Here is a 17949-nt window from a genome sequence, read left to right as displayed (position 1 = left end):
CCAGCCCCTGAAGCATTCAAGCTGATTTCTTGCAGCAGCTGGGCACTGTAACAGCTCCAGAGCTGCTCTGTACGGCAAGTAAAAGGGTGTGGGCCCTGCAGCACTACCTGTAGTTTGCATTGTGCATTGGAAGGCACTTAAGAATAGAGAAGTGGAAACAGACAGCAAACTAGGCTGGAGAGAGACCTGAGACAAAGAGATCTGAATTATACGAGAGCCGACCAGGGGAAACACAAATTATGCAGTCAAGTTTCCCACATTTGGGGAAATCGCAGGAGCAGCACACCCAGAGTGCAATGGGTGAGCCTTGCCCTGGGAGAAGCACCTACGTGATCATAGTATCTCACCTGGCAGGTAAGTAGGAGTTGGGCTAGAGCTGGGGAGGGTCGCTGCTCGGGTACGCCCCTGTCAAGTGAAGGAGATCCAACTGAGGCAGCACAAGGGAATTCTCGAAAGAAGAACAAGGCTAGAGGAAGATCTGAGACAAAGAAATCTGACTTTTACCTGAGCTGACCAGAGGAAAACACAAACACAGTCCCCCACTACCACAAATAATGCTGTCGAGTTTCACACATTTGGGGAAATCACAGGGGTCAGCATACCCAGAATGCAATGAATGAACCTCACACTGGGAGAATAATCTTCATGACCATGGTATCTCCTATGCAAAATAAGTATGATTTGGGATAGGGCTGGGGAGGGCCGCTGCTCAGGCACATCTCTGTCAAGTAAAGGAGATTCAACTGAGGCAGCATAAGGGAACTCTCATCTGGGGACAACAACTGCAGGGAGAACACATATTTTCAGATGAACATGGGAGGGCAGAAGGCTGCCTAATACTGAAGCACCCCCAAACAACAAACCAAATGCAACAACTAGTGCAAGCATTCCTGGGGGAAGGCCTGCAGCAGATGGATTTGCATATGGTGATGTCATCCAAGCAGTGGGTCAAAGTTGGCTTCAACCCTCGTCTGCATATGAAAAGAGAAAAGGGGCGTGCAGGGCATGGCGGCCTTTTGCGGCGCTTGGATGACCCCTAGTTCGCATTAAACACCTCCACCCTCCTTTGGTGTGGGGCTCATGTTGGCTATGCCCCAGCCCCTGAAGCATTCAAGCTGATTTCTTGCAGTAGCTGGGCACTGTAACAGCTCCAGAGCTGCTCTGTACGGCAAGTAAAAGGGTGTGGGCCCTGCAGCACTACCTGTAGTTTGCATTGTGCATTGGAAGGCACAAAGTAAGCAGACGGGAGAAGTAAGGATAGTGCGCAAGGCCATAGAATGGAGCGGCTTAAGAAAAGAGAAGTGGAAACAGACAGCAAACTAGGCTGGAGAGAGACCTGAGACAAAGAGATCTGAATTATACGAGAGCCGACCAGGGGAAACACAAATTATGCAGTCAAGTTTCCCACATTTGGGGAAATCGCAGGGGCAGCACATCCAGAGTGCAATGGGTGAGCCTTGCCCTGGGAGAAGCACCTTCATGATTATAGTATCTCACCTGGCAGGTAAGTAGAAGTTGGGCTAGAGCTGGGGAGGGTCGCTGCTCGGGCACCCCCCTGTCAAGTGAAGGAGATCCAACTGAGGCAGCACAAGGGAACTCTCGAAAGAAGAACAAGGCTAGAGGAAGAACTGAAACAAAGAAATCTGACTTTTACCAGAGCTGACCAGAGGAAAGCACAAACACAGTCCCCCACTACCACAAATAATGCAGTTGAGTTATCCACATTTGGGGAAATCACAGGGGTCAGCATACCCAGAATGCAATGAATGAACCTCACCCTGGGAGAACAATCTTCAAGACCATGGTCTCTCCTATGCAAAATAAGTATGATTTGGGATAGGGCTGGGGAGGGCCGCTGCTCAGGCACATCTCTGTCAAGTAAAGGAGATTCAACTGAGGCAGCACAAGGGAACTCTCATCTGGGGACAACAACTGCAGGGAGAACACATATTTTCAGATGAACATGGGAGGGCAGAAGGCTGCCTAATACTGAAGCACCCCCAAACAACAAACCAAATGCAACAACTAGTGCAAGCATTCCTGGGGGAAGGCCTGCAGCAGATGGATTTGCATATGGTGATGCCATCCAAGCAGTGGGTCAAAGTTGGCTTCAACCCTCGTCTCCATATGAAGAGAGAAAAGGGGCGTGCAGGGCATGGCGGCCTTTTGCGGCGCTTGGATGACCCCTAGTTCGCATTACACACCTCCACCCTCCTTTGGTGTGGGGCTCATGTTGGCTATGCCCCAGCCCCTGAAGCATTCAAGCTGATTTCTTGCAGCAGCTGGGCACTGTAACTGCTCCAGAGCTGCTCTGTAAGGCAAGTAAAAGGGTGTGGGCCCTGCAGCACTACCTGTAGTTTGCATTGTGCGTTGGAAGGCACAAAGTAAGCAGACGGGAGAAGTCAGGATAGTGCGCAAGGGCATAGAAGGGAGCGGCTCAAGAAAAGAGAAGTGGAAACAGACAGCAAACTAGGCTGGAGAGAGACCTGAGACAAAGAGATCTGAATTATACGAGAGCCGACCAAGGGAAACACAAATTATGCAGTCAAGTTTCCCACATTTGGGGAAATCACAGGGGCAGCACAACCAGAGTGCAATGGGTGAGCCTTGCCCTGGGAGAAGCACCTTCATGATCATAGTATCTCACCTGGCAGGTAAGTAGGAGTTGGGCTAGAGCTGGGGAGGGTCGCTGCTCGGGCACCCCCCTGTCAAGTGAAAGAGATCCAACTGAGGCAGCACAGGGGAACTCTCGAAAGAGGAACAAGGCTAGAGGAAGATCTGAGATAAAGAAATCTGATTTTTACCAGAGCTGACCAGAGGAAAGCACAAACACAGTCCCCCACTACCACAAATAATGCAGTCGAGTTTCCCACATTTGGGGAAATCACAGGGGTCAGCATACCCAGAATGCAATGAATGAACCTCACCCTGGGAGAACAATCTTCATGACCATGGTATCGCCTATGCAAAATAAGTATGATTTGGGATAGGGCTGGGGAGGGCCGCTGCTCAGGCACATCTCTGTCAAGTAAAGGAGATTCAACTGAGGCAGCACAAGGGAACTCTCATCTGGGGACAACAACTGCAGGGAGAACACATATTTTCAGATGAACATGGGAGGGCAGAAGGCTGCCTAATACTGAAGCACCCCCAAACAACAAACCAAATGCAACAACTAGTGCAAGCATTCCTGGGGGAAGGCCTGCAGCAGATGGATTTGCATATGGTGATGTCATCCAAACAGTGGGTCAAAGTTGGCTTCAACCCTCGTCTGCATATGAAAAGAGACAAGGGGCGTGCAGGGCATGGCGGCCTTTTGCGGCGCTTGGATGACCCCTAGTTCGCATTACACACCTCCACCCTCCTTCGGTGTGGGGCTCATGTTGGCTATTCCCCAGCCCCTGAAGCATTCAAGCTGATTTCTTGCAGCAGCTGGGCACTGTAACTGCTCCAGAGATGCTCTGTAAGGCAAGTAAAAGGGTGTGGGTCCTGCAGCACTACCTGTAGTTTGCATTGTGCGTTGGAAGGCACGAAGTAAGCAGACGGGAGAAGTCAGGATAGTGCGCAAGGGCATAGAAGGGAGCGGCTCAAGAAAAGAGAAGTGGAAACAGACAGCAAACTAGGCTGGAGAGAGACCTGAGACAAAGAGATCTGAATTATACGAGAGCCGACCAGGGGAAACACAAATTATGCAGTCAAGTTTCCCACATTTGGGGAAATCGCAGAAGCAGCACACCCAGAGTGCAATGGGTGAGCCTTGCCCTGGGAGAAGCACCTTCATGATCATAGTATCTCACCTGGCAGGTAAGTAGGAGTTGGGCTAGAGCTTGGGAGGGTCGCTGCTCGAGCATCCCCCTGTCAAGTAAAGGAGATTCAACTGAGGCAGCACAAGGGAACTCTCATCTGGGGACAACAACTGCAGGGAGAACACATATTTTCAGATAAAAATCTTGGTCATGCTCTGGTTTCTCTTCAGAACGAACAAATCTTTCGCCTTTTACTAAAGATTTCCGTGGAGAGGAGCAAAACCGAGTTTTATCTCAATTTTTGCATGCCCCATCTTTTTGGGGTTTCTTTTATCGGTTTAAAGATAGAATGAGTGTGCTTTAATGTAAGCTCATTTGCATAGAAATGACAGTAAATGTTTGTTTCTTTTCAAACAGAACTTTCTTGACCATGCTACTTGCTTGAAAGATCTGGGAGCACATGGAATACAGTACAAACCATGCTTATAGCAAGGAGAAGACAGGTGAGAAATCTGCTTTCTTTCAAATTGGGCGCTCACTTTGATCTGAATGAGGACTGCTGGCACGGCACTCAGGCGACAGGTGGAATTTTGGTCATGCTCTGGTTTCTCTTCAGAACGAACAAATCTTTCGCCTTTTACTAAAGATTTCCGTGGAGAGGAGCAAAACTGAGTTATATCTCAATTTTTGCATGCCCCATATTATTGGGGTTTCTTTTATCGGATTAAAGACAGAACGAGTGTGCTTTCTTGTTAGCTTTAATGTAAGTTTATTTGCATAACAATGACAATAAATGTCTGTTTCTTTTCAAGCAGAACTTTCTTGACCATACTAATTGCTTGAAAGATCTGGGAGCACATGGAAAAGAGTACAAACCATGCTTATAGCAAGGGGAAGCCTGGTGAGAAATCTGCTTTCTTTCTTTCAAATTGGGTGCTCACTTTGAGCTGAATGAGGACTGCTAGCATGGCACTCAGGCGACAGGTGGAATCTTGGTCATGCTCTGGTTTCTCTTCAGAACGAACAAATCTTTCGCCTTTTACTAAAGATTTCCGTGGAGAGGAGCAAAACTGAGTTTTATCTCAATTTTTGCATGCCCCGTCTTATTGGGGTTTCTTTTATCAGTTTAAAGATAGAACGAGTGTGCTTTAATGTAAGCTCATTTGCGTAGAAATGACAGTAAATGTTTGTTTCTTTTCAAACAGAACTTTCTTGACTATACTAATTGTTTGAAAGATCTGGGAGCACATGGAAAAGAGTACAAACCATGTTTATAGCAAGGGGAAGCCTGGTGAGAAATCTGCTTTCTTTCTTTCAAATTGGGTGCTCACTTTGAGCTGAATGAGGACTGCTGGCATGGCACTCAGGCGACAGGTAGAATCTTGGTCATGCTGTGGTTTCTCTTCAGAACGAACAAATCTTTCGCCTTTTACTAAAGATTTCCGTGGAGAGGAGCAAAACTGAGTTTTATCTCAATTTTTGCATGCCCCATCTTATTGGGGTTTTATTTTATTGGTTTAAAGATAGAACGAGTGTGCTTTAATGTAAGCTCATTTGCATAGAAATGACAGTAAATGTTTGTTTCTTTTCAAACAGAACTTTCTTGACCACACTAATTGTTTGAAAGATCTGGGAGCACATGGAAAAGAGTACAAACCATGTTTATAGCAAGGGGAAGCCTGGTGAGAAATCTGCTTTCTTTCATTCAAATTGGGTGCTCACTTTGAGCTGAATGAGAACTGCTGGCATGGCACTCAGGCGACAGGTGGAATCTTGGTCATGCTCTGGTTTCTCTTCAGAACTAACAAATATTTTGCCTTTTATTAAAGATTTCCGTGGAGAGGAGCAAAACTGAGTTTTATCTCAATTTTTGCATGCCCCATATTATTGGGGTTTCTTTTATCAGTTTAAAGACAGAACGAGTGTGCTTTCTTGTTAGCTTTAATGTAAGTTTATTTGCATAACAATGACAGTAAATGTTTGTTTCTTTTCAAACAGAACTTTCTTGACCATGCTACTTGCTTGAAAGATCTGGGAGCACATGGAAAACAGTACAAACCATGCAGTATCACAAGAGCCTTTATTTGATCTTTCATGAAGATAGAGCAGAATTGAGGACACGTCAACAATTTCTGCCGAAGGTGGTTCATCTTTCCACATGGTGCCTTTGGCCACTGACACCTTCGTTGAGTCAAAGTCTCTGGCTGTGGTCAGAACTTTGAAAATTTATGTCACCAGAACGGTTCAGATTAGGAAAACAGAGGCTCTGTTTGTCCTGTATGCTCCCAACATGATTGGGTGTCCTGCTTCCATGCAGACCATTATGCGCTGGATCTGTGGTAAGATTCAGCATGCTCATTCCACGGCAGGATTGCCGTTACTGAATTAGGCGAAGACCCATTCTACTAGAAAGGTGGGTTCATCCTGGGCAGCTGGTCGGGGAGTCTCGGCATTGCAACTTTGCCGAGCAGCTATTTAGTAAACACTTTTGCTAAGTTTTACAAGTTTGATACCTTGGCTGATGATAACCTCAAGTTGGGTCATTCGGTGCTGCAGAGTCGTACGCACTCTCCCACCCGTTCAAGAGCTTTGGTATAACCCCATGGTTCTTAATGTGACCCCAGCATCCTCTAGGTCGTATGAGAAAATAGGATTTTAATACCTACCGGTAAATCCTTTTCTCTTAGTACGTAGAGGATGCTGGGCACCCGTCCCAGTCCATACTGTGTCTGCAGTTATTACTTGTGGTTATACACATGTTGTGTTACGGTTCTGGTCAGCTTTTTGCTGCAATTGTTCATGCCGTTGGCTTGTGTTCTGTTGAATGCCACGTTCTGCGGCATGCTTAAGGTGTGAGCTGGTAAGATGCTCACCTTAGTTTAACAATAAATCCTTTCCTCGAAATGTCCGTCTCCCTGGGCACAGTTCCTATAACTGGAGTCTGGAGGAGGGGCATAGAGGGAGGAGCCAGTTCACACCCTTTGAAAGTCTTAAAGTGCCCATGTCTCTTGCGGATCCCGTCTATACCCCTTGGTTCTTAATGTGACCCCAGCATCCTCTACGGACTAAGAGAAAAGGATGCCCTTGTGTACTATCCTGACTTCTCCTCCCGTCTGCTTACTTTGTGCCTTCCAACGCACAATGCGAACTACAGGTGGTGCTGCAGGGCCCACACCCTTTTACTTGCCTTACAGAGCAGCTCTGGAGCTGTTACAGTGCCCAGCTGCTGCAAGAAATCAGCATGAATGCTTCAGGGGATGGGGCATGGCCAACATGAGCCCCACACCAAAGGAGGGTGGGGGTGTTTAATGCGAACTAGGGGTCATCCAAGCACTGCAAAAGGCCGCCATGCCCTGCATGCCCCTTTTCTCTTTTTATATGCAGATGAGGGTTCCAGCCAACTTTGGCCCACTGCTTGGATGACATCACCATATGCAAATCCGTCTGCTGCAGACCTTCCCCCAGGAATGCTTGTACTAGTTGTTGGATATGGTTTGATATTTGATGGTGCTTCAGTATTAGGCAGCCTTCCGCCCTCCCATGTTCATCTGAAAAGATGTGGTCTCCCTGCAGTTGTTGTCCCCAGACGAGAGTTCCCTTGTGCTTCCTCAGTTGAATCTCCTTAACTTGACGGGGGAGGGGCTGCCCGAGCTGCCACCCTCCCCAGCCCTATCCCAACTCATACTTATTTTACATATTAGATCTCTTGATCATGAAGATTGTTCTCACAGGGTGAGGTTCATCCATTATATTTTAAAATAGGAAGGTACAAATTACATATTTGAATTGCATCTATGTGCTGGATTCAAATGTCCCCCCCCCCCTTCCTTTCTCAATTGTGCCCGTCAGCAGCTATTCTAAGGTTGCTGCCAATGGGTGTGACACATTAATTTCTTCTGTGGGGTACACTGGACTCCACAAGGATTCACATTGGGGTGTAGAGTAGGATCTTGATCTGAGGCACCAACCGGCTCAAAGCTTTTGACTGTTCCCAAGAAGCTCAGTGCATTCTCCTCTATAACCCCGCTTCCATGAACAGGGAGCTCAGTTTGTAGTTGGTGCCTTCAGTAGCAGGCCAATTAACAGGGGCCTGCCTCAGGCAGCCTATTCTTAGCTATTAATTTTGACAAGAAAAGAAGAACTTGTTTTATGAGAATCTACAAGGGCTGCAGCAGGCTAGGTCTAATAGACATCTTTACTGCAGCTTCATCACTCCCAGCGGCGCTATATACTCCCGTGCCCTGGTTGCTGGGTCACTGCAGCGGAGGCTCCGGTTTCATCCTAAGGTCAGTCACACACACACCACCCTTCCGGATCACGAGGCCGCTGATGAAGGGGAGCGAGGCCGTAGGGGGTGGGCCGTGTGCGCACTGCGGTGGACACTGATTACTGGGCAGCCGCTCCACTAGCCACCAGGTACAGTTAAGGAGCACAGGTCTGGGGGTTTTTCTCCTATATTAACCCAATTTTGTACTGCCCGCAGCGCATTGTGATAGGTAATAGGGCCTGATTCAGGTTGGATTGCAATCACAATAAGCGATCCAACTGCAAAAATTGCTAAGAGCATACGCATGTGCCTGCATTTTCTGCGGCACCCCGCAGAGAATGTGATCGCCTCTGCCTGTCAATCGGGGCGGGGAAGGGGGGGAGAGGTGGGTCAGCAACACTCCATTTCCAAGTCAGGGAAGGAGCGGTGCGGGGGCAAGGCTTCAAAATGGGGTCTGCAACGGAGGAGACACAGGGGGCGTGGTCACAGCGGCTGTATGACATCACATTCAGCCGCTGTGATCACAAAAATGGTGGCGGCTTCCTGCGCGCACATACAGTCTGCACCAGCAGGAGCCTACACCATTTTTTATGATCACGCTGAACTGCAGTGCGACTGCAATTACAGCATGGTCAAGAAGGGAGGCGTCATGCTGGGTGGCCATGCCCTGTCACTGTGCAGGAGCCAGCACCGCTCACACACTAGTCCCCGGGTGCAGCCCCCAACCCCCGGGACACCCGGAGCAACAAAATGTAGATTCAGGCCACCAGGCCACGCCCCTACCTATGAAACCATGCCTCCTTTTTACCATTGCGCTGCTTATCTGCGCGCACTGCATTACAATCTCCCTCGCCACCTCTCTGGGTGTCACCAGTGATAGTGACACCTCTGCCATGCTTGTAGCAGCTGGTCCTAAGATCTACGCCTCAAACCCTGAGTGTTTGCCCTTGTGACTTGTTGATCATCATAGCGAAGCAGATGCTTACAGAAAACTGCAGGGGCTTAGATTGAAAATAAAAAAATTGATGGGTATAAGGTAGAGAGGAGCGGGTTCGGTTCTCCGAGAACCGAATTCCCCACGAACTCGACGTGGTTTACACTGGTCCGAGGCAGGCTCGGTTGTTCCCGCCTGACTCGGAAAACCTGAACAAGGGAAAATGTCATCATCCCGCTGTCGGATTCTCGCGAGATTCGGATTCCATATAAAGAGCTGCGCGTTGCTGCCATTTTTACTCGTGCATTGAAGAGAGAGCGGAGAGGACGTGGCTATGTTCTCTCAGTGGAAATCTCAATATCAGTGCTCAGTATCAGTGGTTACTTATTGCTGCTCAGTAATACTAGTAGTGTGTCTCTCCTGCTCAGTGTCAGTTCTCAGTAGTATCCTCATCAGTGCTCAGTATCACTGCTCATTGTCTTGTGCTGCATTGTGGTGCTCAGCATACTACAGTACATTACTAATAGTCCAGTGCTGCATCTTGCTGCTCAGTGTCAGTTCTAGTATCCTCATCAGTGCTCACTATCACTGCTCATTGCATTGTGGTGTTCTGTATACTACAATAACATAGTAATATAGTAACATAGTTTTTGAGGTTGAATAGAGGCAAATTGCCCATCGTGTTCAACCTGTTTTAAGTTGTGATGATTCTACATACTTGCTGAATAATGTTTTATGACTAGTTAGCTACTATAACTCATGTTACCCCCGGATTAACCATGTTGATATTTTAAGTATTATAACCTTGGATAGCTTTTTCATTCAGAAATGTATCCATTCCTTTTTTAAATCCAATTACAGAGTCCGCCATTACCACCTTCCCTGGCAGGGAATTCCACATCCTGATTGCCCTAACAGTGAAGAAACCTTTCCTCCATTGCGTTCTGAACTTTCCTCCAGTCGCAGCGAGTGACCACGTGTTCTTTTAATAAATAATTCCTCTGATAACTCTTTGTTATGTATCTTTACATATTTGAAGATATTAATAATATCTCCTCTTAGGCACCTCTTTTCTAGTGTATAAATATTCAGCCTAGTAAGTCTTTCCTTATAGTCCAGTACTTTTAGGCCTTTAATCAATTTAGTCTTCAGGATCTCTTACACTTCCATGAGCAGCAGAGTAGTGCAATGGAAGCATGCTGGGCCCATAACCCAGAGGTCGATTGATCGAAACTATCCTCTGCTATGTGCATTTTTTTTTTATAATTAAAGTAATCAAAAACTGGGATTGATATTTTGGCTCTTTTATTTTTACTTAAAGTACAATAACTTTTATCATTTTAATTTGTTTTAATAGTATATTGACAGCATTGTTTTCTTTAAAAAATCCACTTAATTTTTTTTACCCTATTACTGAAATGGTAATTGACAAAAACAAACTACATTGTCACCAGAAGAGCAATGCAAAATGTACAAGTGATATATGAAAATCATCTTCCATCTTGAATTTCAATGATGCATTGGGACAACAATTTGTGAGAAACATCTTCACCCATAAAGAAAGATTTTCTTAATTCCTTACCTGTGTGCTGATTAGATATCACCTTGTTTTCACATTAAACAGACTTCCCCGTGAGGAAGCAGCAAGGATGCAGTGACGTTTCCTGGTGTCAACCTGTATTATTTCAGTAGACATTGAAATGAGGATGCATCTTTGATGCCTTTCCAATGAAGCAAGTTTATTTCAGTAATAGGTGAAAAACCATTCCTACAAAGGTGTTAATCAGAGACTTGGCTTTGTGGACACTTTTCAGAGAGCAAATTTGTTAGCATAAACATAAAATCAGAAAATGAAGAGCTGTTTAATCACTCAATTGGACTTTTCTGCCAGCATATTTTTTTTTCTCTGCAACCCACTGCTAAATTGTGCTTCCTAGCTGTTTTTTTATAAAATCACTTAATCAAATCTAACTCTGATTACATCAGAGAAGGCCAGGTACCCTACACCATAAGGGTTTTTTTTGAAATTTTGACTTGTCTACTTAAAGATCACCAAAATCTGATTACAAGGTCAATTACATCCCTGGGTGGGATTGAACCACCAACCTTTTGGTTAATAGCCAAACATGCTAACCGATTGCGCCACAGAGACACCTTGCAAAAGTCAATACTGACAAAGGCTAATAATCATTCATCTAGAACGTTTCCTAGAAAAACTTTAAAAAGTCAATAATCTGGAGAATTTTTGTAAGAAACACATTGGTACTTTCCCATGATGAGTGAGTGCTTCAGGATTTCTTGCACTTACATGGGCTATTAACCAAAAGGTTGGTGGTTCAATCCCACCCAGGGATGTAATTGACCTTGTCATCAGATTTTGGTGATCTTTAAGTAGACAAGTCAAAATTTCAAACCCCCTCTTATGGTGTAGGGTACCTGGCCTTCTCTGACGTAATCAGAGTTAGATTTAATTAAGTGATTTTATAAAAAACAGCTAGGAAGCACAATTTAGCAGTGGGTTGCAGAGAAAAAAATAACATTTTAAACCTACCGGTAATTTTTTTTTCTCGTAGTCCGTAGAGGATGATGGGGACTCCGTAAGGACCATGGGGGATAGACGGGCTCCGCAGCAGACATGGGCACTTTAAGAAAGACTTTAGATCTGGGTGTGCACTGGCTCCTCCCTCTATGCCCCTCCTCCATACCTCAGTTAGAGAAACTGTGCCCAGAGGAGACGGACAGTACGAGGAAAGGATTTTTGTTAATCCAAGGTCAAGATTCATACCAGCCACACCAATCACACCGTATAACTTGTGATATACTACCCAGTTAACAGTATGAAAACAACATAGCATCAGTCCAAGACCGATGAAAACTAACATATAACCCTTATGTAAGCAATAACTATATACAAGTCTTGCAGAAGTAGACCGCACTTGGGACGGGCACCCAGCATCCTCTACGGACTACGAGAAAAAGATTTACCGGTAGGTTTAAAATCTTATTTTCTCTTACGTCCTAGAGGATGCTGGGGACTCCGTAAGGACCATGGGGATTATACCAAAGCTCCCAAACGGGCAGGAGAGTGCGGATGACTCTGCAGCACCGATTGAGCAAACAGGAGGTCCTCCTCAGCCAGGGTATCAAACTTATAGAACTTTGCAAAGGTGTTTGAACCAACTTTGACCCACTGCTTGGATGACATCACCATATGCAAATCCATCTGCGGCAGGCCTTCCCCCAGGAATGCTTGCACTAGTTGTTGCATTTGGTTTGTTGTTTGGGGGTGCTTCAGTATTAGGCAGCCTTCTGCCCTCCCATGTTCATCTGAAAATATGTGTTCTCCCTGCAGTTGTTGTCCCCAGATGAGAGTTCCCTTGTGCTGCCTCAGTTGAATCTCCTTTACTTGACAGAGATGTGCCTGAGCAGCGGCCCTCCCCAGCCCTATCCCAAATCATACTTATTTTGCATAGGAGAGACCATGGTCATGAAGATTGTTCTCCCAGGGTTAGGTTCATTCATTGCATTCTGGGTATGCTGACCCCTGTGATTTCCCCAAATGTGGGAAACTCAACTGCATTATTTGTGGTAGTGGGGGACTGTGTTTGTGCTTTCCTCTGGTCAGCTCTGGTAAAAGTCAGATTTCTTTGTCTCAGATCTTCCTCTAGCCTTGTTCTTCTTTCGAGAGTTCCCTTGTGCTGCCTCAGTTGGATCTCCTTCACTTGACAGGGGGGTGCCCGAGCAGCGACCCTCCCCAGCTCTAGCCCAACTCCTACTTACCTGCCAGGTGAGATACTATGATCATGAAGATGCTTCTCCCAGGGCAAGGCTCACCCATTGCACTCTGGGTGTGCTGCCCCTGCGATTTCCCCAAATGTGGGAAACTTGACTGCATAATTTGTGTTTCCCCTGGTCGGCTCTCATATAATTCAGATCTCTTTGTCTCAGGTCGCTCTCCAGCCTAGTTTGCTGTCAGTTTCCACTACTTTTTCTTGAGCCCCTCCCTTCTATACCCTTGTGCACTATCCTGACTTCTCCCGTCTGCTTACTTTGTGCCTTCCAACGCACAATGCAAACTACAGGTAGTGCTGCAGGGCCCACACCCTTTTACTTGCTTTACAGAGCAGCTCTGGAGCTGTTACAGTGCCCAGCTGCTGCAAGAAATCAGCTTGAATGCTCCAGGGGCTGGGGCATAGCCAACATGAGCCCCACACCGAAGGAGGGTGGAGGTGTTTAATGCGAACTAGGGGTCATCCAAGCGCTGCAAAAGGCCGCCATGCCCTGCACACCCCTTTATTCTTTTCATATGCAGACGAGGGTTGAAGCCAACTTTGACCCACTGCTTGGATGACATCACCATATTCAAATCCATCTGCTGCAGGCCTTCCCCCAGGAATGCTTGCACTAGTTGTTGCATTTGGTTTGTTGTTTGGGGGTGCTTCAGTATTAGGCAGCATTCTGCCCTCCCATGTTCATCTGAAAATATGTGTTCTCCCTGCAGTTGTTGTCCCTAGATGAGAGTTCCCTTGTGCTGCCTCAGTTGAATCTCCTTTACTTGACAGAGATGTGCCTGAGCAGCGGCCCTCCCCAGCCCTATCCCAAATCATACTTATTTTGCATAGGAGATACCATGGTCATGAAGATTGTTCTCCCAGGGTTAGGTTCATTCATTGCATTCTGGGTATGCTGACCCCTGTGATTTCCCCAAATGTGGGAAACTCAACTGCATTATTTGTGGTAGTGGGGGACTGTGTTTGTGCTTTCCTCTGGTCAGCTCTGGTAAAAGTCAGATTTCTTTGTCTCAGATCTTCCTCTAGCCTTGTTCTTCTTTCGAGAGTTCCCTTGTGCTGCCTCAGTTGGATCTCCTTCACTTGACAGGGATGTGCCCGAGCAGCGACCCTCCCCAGCTCTAGCCCAACTCCTACTTACCTGCCAGGTGAGATACTATGATCATGAAGGTGCTTTTCCCAGGGCAAGGCTCACCCATTGCACTCTGGGTGTGCTGCCCCTGCGATTTCCCCAAATGTGGGAAACTTGACTGCAGAATTTGTGTTTCCCCTGGTCGGCTCTCGTATAATTCAGATCTCTTTGTCTCAGGTCTCTCTACAGCCTAGTTTGCTGTCTGTTTCCACTTCTTTTTTCTTGAGCCCCTCCCTTTTATACCCTTGTGCACTATCCTGACTTCTCCTCCTCTCTGCTTACTTTGTGCCTTCCAATGCACAATGCAAACTACAGGTAGTGCTGCAGGGCCCACACCCTTTTACTTGCCTTACAGAGCAGCTCTGGAGCTGTTACAGTGCCAAGCTGCTGCAAGAAATCAGCTTGAATGCTTCAGGGGCTGGGGCATGGCCAACATGAGACCAACACCGAAGGAGGGTGGGGGTGTTTAATGCAAACTAAGGGTCATCCAAGCGCCGCAAAAGGCCGCCATGCCCTGCACGCCCCTTTTCTCTTTTCATATGCAGACGAGGGTTGAAGCCAACTTTGACCCACTGCTTGGATGACATCACCATATGCAAATCCATCTGCTGCAGGCCTTCCCCCAGGAATGCTTGCACTAGTTGTTGCATTTGGTTTGTTGTTTGGGGGTGCTTCAGTATTAGGCAGCCTTCTGCCCTCCCATGTTCATCTGAAAATATGTGTTCTCCCTGCAGTTGTTGTCCCCAGATGAGAGTTCCCTTGTGCTGCCTCAGTTGAATCTCCTTTACTTGACAGAGATGTGCCTGAGCAGCGGCCCTCCCCAGCCCTATCCCAAATCATACTTATTTTGCATAGGAGATACCATGGTCATGAAGATTATTCTCCCAGGGTGAGGTTCATTCATTGCATTCTGGGTATGCTGACCCCTGTGATTTCCCCAAATGTGGGTAACTCGACTGCATTATTTGTGGTAGTGGGGGACTGTGTTTGTGTTTTCCTCTGGTCAGCTCTGGTAAAAGTCAGATTTCTTTGTTTCAGATCTTCCTCTAGCCTTGTTCTTCTTTCGAGAGTTCCCTTGTGCTGCCTCAGTTGGATCTCCTTCACTTGACAGGGGGGTGCCCGAGCAGCGACCCTCCCCAGCTCAAGCCCAACACCTTCTTACCTGCCAGGTGAGATACTATGATCATGAAGGTGCTTCTCCCAGGGCAAGGCTCACCCATTGCACTCTGGGTGTGCTGCCCCTGCGATTTCCCCAAATGTGGGAAACTTGACTGCATAATTTGTGTTTCCCCTGGTCGGATCTCGTATAATTCAGATCTCTTTGTCTCAGGTCTCTCTCCAGCCTAGTTTGCTGTCTGTTTCCACTTCTTTTTTCTTGAGTACCTCCCTTTTATACCCTTGTGTACTATCCTGACTTATCCTCCTGTCTGCTTACTTTGTGCCTTCCAATGCACAATGCAAACTACACACCCTTTTACTTGCCTTACAGAGCAGCTCTGGAGCTGTTACAGTGCCAAGCTGCTGTAAGAAATCAGCTTGAATGCTTCAGGGGCTGGGGCATTGTCAACATGAGCCCCACACCGTAGGAGGGTGGGGGTGTTTAATGCGAACTAAGGGTCATCCAAGCGCCGCAAAAGGCCGCCATGCCCTGCATACCCCTTTTCTCTTTTCATATGCAGATGAGGGTTCCAGCCAACTTTGGCCCACTGCTTGGATGACATCACCGTATGCAAATCCGTCTTCTGCAGAACTTCCCCCAGGAATGCTTGTACTAGTTGTTGCATTTGGTTTGTTGTTTGGGGTGCTTCAGTATTAGGCAGCCTTCTGCCCTCCCATGTTCATCTGAAAATATGTGTTCTCCCTGCAGTTGTTGTCCCCAGATGAGAGTTCCCTTGTGCTGCCTCAGTTGAATCTCCTATACTTGACAGAGATGTGCCTGAGCAGCGGCCCTCCCCAGCCCTATCCCAAATCATACTTATTTTGCATAGGCGATACCATGGTCATGAAGATTGTTCTCCCAGGGTGAGGTTCATTCATTGCATTCTGGGTATGCTGACCCCTGTGATTTCCCCAAATGTGGGAAACTCGACTGCATTATTTGTGGTAGTGGGGGACTGTGTTTGTGCTTTCCTCTGGTCAGCTCTGGTAAAAGTCAGATTTCTTTGTCTCAGATCTTCCTCTAGCCTTGTTCTTCTTTCGAGAGTTCCCTTGTGCTGCCTCAGTTGGATCTCCTTCACTTGACAGGGGGTGCCCGAGCAGCAATCCTCCACAGCTCTGGCCCAACTCCTACTTACCTGCCAGGTGAGATACTATGATCTTCACTGTTAGGGCAATCAGGATGTGGAATTCCCTGCCAGGGAAGGTGGTAATGGCGGACTCTGTAATTGGATTTAAAAAAGGAATGGATACATTTCTGAATGAAAAAGCTATCCAAGGTTATAATACTTAAAATATCAACATGGTTAATCCGGGGGTAACATGAGTTGTAGTAGCTAACTTGTCATAAAACATTATTCAGCAAGTATGTAGAATCATCACAACTTAAAACAGGTTGAACACGATGGGCAATTTGCCTCTATTCAACCTCAAAAACTATGTTACTATATGTTACTATATTACTATGTTACTGTAGTATACAGAACACCACAATGCAATGAGCAGTGATAGTGAGCACTGATGAGGATACTAGAACTGACACTGAGCAGCAAGATGCAGCACTGGACTATTAGTAATGTACTGTAGTATGCTGAGCACAACAATGCAGCACAAGACAATGAGCAGTGATACTGAGCACTGATGAGGATACTACTGAGAACTGACACTGAGCAGGAGAGACACACTACTAGTATTACTGAGCAGCAATAAGTATCCACTGATACTGAGCACTGATATTGAGATTTCCACTGAGAGAACATAGCCACGTCCTCTCCGCTCTCTCTTCAATGCACGAGTAAAAATGGCGGCAACGCGCAGCTCTTTATATGGAATCCGAATCTCGCGAGAATCCGACAGCGGGATGATGACATTTTCCCTTGTTCAGGTTTTCCGAGTCAGGCGGGAACAACCGAGCCTGCCTCGGACCAGTGTAAACCACGTGGAGTTCGTGGGGAATTCGGTTCTCGGAGAACCGAACCCGCTCCTCTCTACCTTATACCCATCAATTTTTTTTATTTTCAATCTAAGCCCCTGCAGTTTTCTGTAAGCATCTGCTTTGCTATGATGATCAACAAGTCACAAGGGCAAACACTCAGGGCTTGAGGCGTAGATCTTAGGACCAGCTGCTACAAGCATGGCAGAGGTGTCACTATCACTGGTGACACCCAGAGAGGTGGCGAGGGAGATTGTAATGCAGTGCGCGCAGATAAGCAGCGCAATGGTAAAAAGGAGGCATGGTTTCATAGGTAGGGGCGTGGCCTGGTGGCCTGAATCTACATTTTGTTGCTCCGGGTGTCCCGGGGGTTGGGGGCTGCACCGGGGACTAGTGTGTGAGCGGTGCTGGCTCCTGCACAGTGACAGGGCATGGCCACTAGAGATGTGCACCAGAAATTTTTCGGGTTTTGTGTTTTGGTTTTGGGTTCGGTTCCGCGGCCGTGTTTTGGGTTCGAACGCGTTTTGGCTAAACCTCACTGAATTATTTTTGTCGGATTCGGGTGTGTTTTGGATTCGGGTGTTTTTTTCAAAAAAACCCTAAAAAACAGCTTAAATCATAGAATTTGGGAGTCATTTTGATCCCAAAGTATTATTAACCTCAATAACCATAATTTCCACTCATTTTCAGTCTATTCTTAACACCTCACACCTCACAATATTATTTTTAGTCCTAAAATTTGCACCGAGGTCGCTGGATGACTAAGCTCAGCGACCCAAGTGGCCGATACAAACACCTGGCCCATCTAGGAGTGGCACTGCAGTGTCACGCAGGATGGCCCTTCCAAAAAACACTCCCCAAACAGCACATGACGCAAAGAAAAAAAGAGGCGCAATGAGGTAGCTGTGTGACTAAGCTCAGCGACCCAAGTGGCCGACACAAACACCTGGCCCATCTAGGAGTGGCACTGCAGTGTCACGCAGGATGGCCCTTC

The 17949-nt window shown here is 46.8% G+C and overlaps 18 non-coding genes and 1 pseudogene across 18 annotated transcripts; 12 read left to right on the top strand and 7 right to left on the bottom strand.

The window, feature by feature from the left end:
- Positions 1-199: 199 nt before the first annotated feature.
- LOC135027457 (U1 spliceosomal RNA) lies at positions 200-362 on the bottom strand. The gene has a single exon (XR_010223929.1). It is a non-coding gene; the product is annotated as a U1 spliceosomal RNA (small nuclear RNA).
- Positions 363-514: 152 nt separating this feature from the next.
- LOC135027386 (U1 spliceosomal RNA) lies at positions 515-678 on the bottom strand. The gene has a single exon (XR_010223869.1). It is a non-coding gene; the product is annotated as a U1 spliceosomal RNA (small nuclear RNA).
- Positions 679-1349: 671 nt separating this feature from the next.
- Positions 1350-1512, bottom strand: LOC135027503 (U1 spliceosomal RNA). The gene has a single exon (XR_010223949.1). It is a non-coding gene; the product is annotated as a U1 spliceosomal RNA (small nuclear RNA).
- A 152-nt stretch (positions 1513-1664) lies between these two features.
- On the bottom strand, positions 1665-1828 carry LOC135027333 (U1 spliceosomal RNA). The gene has a single exon (XR_010223818.1). It is a non-coding gene; the product is annotated as a U1 spliceosomal RNA (small nuclear RNA).
- Positions 1829-2499: 671 nt separating this feature from the next.
- LOC135027514 (U1 spliceosomal RNA) lies at positions 2500-2662 on the bottom strand. Its single transcript, XR_010223959.1, has one exon. It is a non-coding gene; the product is annotated as a U1 spliceosomal RNA (small nuclear RNA).
- Positions 2663-2814: 152 nt separating this feature from the next.
- Positions 2815-2978, bottom strand: LOC135027315 (U1 spliceosomal RNA). Its single transcript, XR_010223801.1, has one exon. It is a non-coding gene; the product is annotated as a U1 spliceosomal RNA (small nuclear RNA).
- A 671-nt stretch (positions 2979-3649) lies between these two features.
- Positions 3650-3812, bottom strand: LOC135027451 (U1 spliceosomal RNA). Its single transcript, XR_010223923.1, has one exon. It is a non-coding gene; the product is annotated as a U1 spliceosomal RNA (small nuclear RNA).
- Positions 3813-3956: 144 nt separating this feature from the next.
- Positions 3957-4072, top strand: LOC135027578 (U5 spliceosomal RNA). Its single transcript, XR_010223996.1, has one exon. It is a non-coding gene; the product is annotated as a U5 spliceosomal RNA (small nuclear RNA).
- A 270-nt stretch (positions 4073-4342) lies between these two features.
- Positions 4343-4458, top strand: LOC135027577 (U5 spliceosomal RNA). The gene has a single exon (XR_010223995.1). It is a non-coding gene; the product is annotated as a U5 spliceosomal RNA (small nuclear RNA).
- A 286-nt stretch (positions 4459-4744) lies between these two features.
- Positions 4745-4860, top strand: LOC135027585 (U5 spliceosomal RNA). The gene has a single exon (XR_010224002.1). It is a non-coding gene; the product is annotated as a U5 spliceosomal RNA (small nuclear RNA).
- A 274-nt stretch (positions 4861-5134) lies between these two features.
- On the top strand, positions 5135-5250 carry LOC135027600 (U5 spliceosomal RNA). The gene has a single exon (XR_010224016.1). It is a non-coding gene; the product is annotated as a U5 spliceosomal RNA (small nuclear RNA).
- Positions 5251-5525: 275 nt separating this feature from the next.
- LOC135027614 (U5 spliceosomal RNA) lies at positions 5526-5641 on the top strand. The gene has a single exon (XR_010224030.1). It is a non-coding gene; the product is annotated as a U5 spliceosomal RNA (small nuclear RNA).
- Positions 5642-12403: 6762 nt separating this feature from the next.
- On the top strand, positions 12404-12567 carry LOC135027633 (U1 spliceosomal RNA). Its single transcript, XR_010224048.1, has one exon. It is a non-coding gene; the product is annotated as a U1 spliceosomal RNA (small nuclear RNA).
- A 152-nt stretch (positions 12568-12719) lies between these two features.
- Positions 12720-12861, top strand: LOC135027438 (U1 spliceosomal RNA; annotated as a pseudogene).
- A 691-nt stretch (positions 12862-13552) lies between these two features.
- LOC135027618 (U1 spliceosomal RNA) lies at positions 13553-13716 on the top strand. The gene has a single exon (XR_010224034.1). It is a non-coding gene; the product is annotated as a U1 spliceosomal RNA (small nuclear RNA).
- Positions 13717-13868: 152 nt separating this feature from the next.
- LOC135027476 (U1 spliceosomal RNA) lies at positions 13869-14031 on the top strand. Its single transcript, XR_010223939.1, has one exon. It is a non-coding gene; the product is annotated as a U1 spliceosomal RNA (small nuclear RNA).
- Positions 14032-14705: 674 nt separating this feature from the next.
- On the top strand, positions 14706-14869 carry LOC135027358 (U1 spliceosomal RNA). Its single transcript, XR_010223842.1, has one exon. It is a non-coding gene; the product is annotated as a U1 spliceosomal RNA (small nuclear RNA).
- A 152-nt stretch (positions 14870-15021) lies between these two features.
- Positions 15022-15184, top strand: LOC135027472 (U1 spliceosomal RNA). The gene has a single exon (XR_010223935.1). It is a non-coding gene; the product is annotated as a U1 spliceosomal RNA (small nuclear RNA).
- Positions 15185-15838: 654 nt separating this feature from the next.
- LOC135027314 (U1 spliceosomal RNA) lies at positions 15839-16002 on the top strand. Its single transcript, XR_010223800.1, has one exon. It is a non-coding gene; the product is annotated as a U1 spliceosomal RNA (small nuclear RNA).
- Positions 16003-17949: the final 1947 nt, after the last annotated feature.

This window comes from Pseudophryne corroboree, unplaced genomic scaffold, assembly GCF_028390025.1.
Source record: "Pseudophryne corroboree isolate aPseCor3 unplaced genomic scaffold, aPseCor3.hap2 scaffold_464, whole genome shotgun sequence".
In the NCBI taxonomy this organism is placed as follows: Eukaryota; Metazoa; Chordata; class Amphibia; order Anura; family Myobatrachidae; genus Pseudophryne; species Pseudophryne corroboree.
Note: the sequence above shows the minus strand (reverse complement) of the source record. Positions and strands in the feature narration are given on the sequence as shown.